The following is a 2,336-nucleotide window of genomic DNA, read 5'->3' on the forward strand; positions in this document are numbered from 1 at the left end:
ATGACTCATCTTCTTGATTTAACCATTTCAACAATTCAAGATCCCTCTTCTTAGTCATAAGAATGCACTAAGATTTCCTTAGAGAACTAATTGTGCTATGGTTTCTTAATCATTAAGATCATCACAAAAATGATACTAAAGTACTCTCCCATCTTTTCAGATTTGAGACACTTTTATCCTTCTGCCTAATTTGATTCTTCTTATTCGCTCTGCCATACATTGGAACCTTTTCCAATGTCTCAGAGTTACACTTAAGCTTGTAAGTATAATCATGTTTACTGAGCTTTAGTAAACTATGACGAATAGTCTTATCAATCTTTGATGGTGGACTTAATCAGTGCACAAGAATGTGTACTCGATCCCTTAGTCCTTTACTTGACTCACACATCTATGTGACCGAGTAATTAGTCTTAATTTTTCCAAAACTTGAAAGTTCTCATTCATCATGCTATACAACTTGCATGATTCCAAGTTTCGGTCCAATTGAAACTTGGGTGATGAGAATCTTTCCTTATTTGGTAAATCTAGACATTACCACAAATGAAAGAATCAACTTCATATTTCCACTCTTGCTCTTAATGGAATCACATAAGCAATAATTTTTCCTCAAATGCCATTGTAAGGATATTTTAAAATAAACAAAATAAAAAAAAAATTCTTTTATTTTAAACTTTGCGGAAAACTTATCCTTACAATCCATATGAAAACTTGTTGTTACCTATTCCTAAGCAATATCTCATAACTCCTAAGAAGTAGCTCAAGAATCCGATCTTCAAACTATGCGATAGAAATCCATCTACGCCATCAGATTCAGCATATTCTTTCTTTAAGTTTCTTCACTTTTCTTTGATTCTTAAAACATCACCATGTGACCCAGTCACATCATGTATCAAGAATCTCAGAATAGAAACTTAACAGAGTTAGATAGTGGACTTTACCTGAAGTAGAGTCAAACTTATTGACTTTAACATCCTTAGGTAAATTTGGCAGCTTCACAATCAATGCCCCTTCCTTTGGCAATATAAACATATGGACCCTTTGATAATGGTACACGAGACTATCATAGACTTAGCTTTTCTCTTTACCATTTGGTCAACCGAGTTGACTATGGCCGATCCCTTTCCACTGGGAAGAGAGAGCTTTACTAGATATCCAATGTCATCATTGTCAATGTCCATTAAGTTTTAGGAAGTTGATCTTAGCAAATAGATAAGATCATTAAGGGTCTTGTCATAGTCTGTTTCATAGGTGTTCCAAAAGAACTCACTATGTCACTTAGAAAGTGATTGAACCACCAACTTTCTCACGACTTTGACACCCAACTCTCCCGGCTTGTCAATATGTGACTACATCTCCAAGATGTGACCACACCTTGACCTTGCCTTGCCAATAGGGCTTGAGTGACCTTAAACTTTTTCAAGAACTTGTGGGTTAGGGAGAATAATTGGAGGAGGTGAATGATGTATGATTTCCATGGGACATCATCTTCATTAGGAAACCTTGTTTCAAGAGATTTGGGAAGATCATAGGTGTCTATACCAAACATCTTTTGGGAGATATTCAAGATAGTTGATTTAAAGTCCTTAATATGACACCCAATATGAAATTTTAAGGCTAGGACCCAACAAACTATTTTATAACTTAGAAGAGGTATGCCGTAATCCAAGCTATAAAATATTTGAAGGTAGGTGAATGACGATTCACCAATTTCCACCAAGATAAACGAAATGTATTATTAGGTTTTAATTGGTTTTAAAACTCCTAGATCTTTGAGATTCATTCAACTGTTCAAAGGCATGTTTCAATCTCGAGTGTGCCCTTCAGGTTTTGTGACTGGGATGCCGAGGATCACAAAACAAGGTGTGAAGTAACCATGCAAATCACTTGGTACCCTTAATAAATTACCCCTCAATCGATGTGCCGGTTAACCACACACGCTCCATCGATACTATGATAAATATTAAGTCACCCTTTACCTACCTTGTCAAGTCCAAGTTAGTGTGCCGGTTAACCACACACGCTCCACTAACGACTTAGACAAAGTGTAAAGTGTAATTTCATGGGTTAGCACCTTATTCACATTTTTCCTAAGTAACTAAGATTGGGTATTATTAAGAGTTTAGTTACTTAGTATTATCATTAATACTTTTAATGAAGGAGAATTATAGTCTTGTCAAACCCGTTCGGCTAACGACCCTCCACCGGTCAAGCAAGCGGTGGGTGAGAGTGGACACCCATTAAGTTGCCATTTTATAGGCAACAACCTTATACCCACCTTATAGACCGGCTTCGTGAATGAGGCGTACTAGCGGTAAGACTGACTTTACTCTTATACA

The sequence above is a fragment of the Lactuca sativa genome, chromosome 3 (assembly GCF_002870075.4).
Source record: "Lactuca sativa cultivar Salinas chromosome 3, Lsat_Salinas_v11, whole genome shotgun sequence".
NCBI lineage: Eukaryota > Viridiplantae > Streptophyta > Magnoliopsida > Asterales > Asteraceae > Lactuca > Lactuca sativa.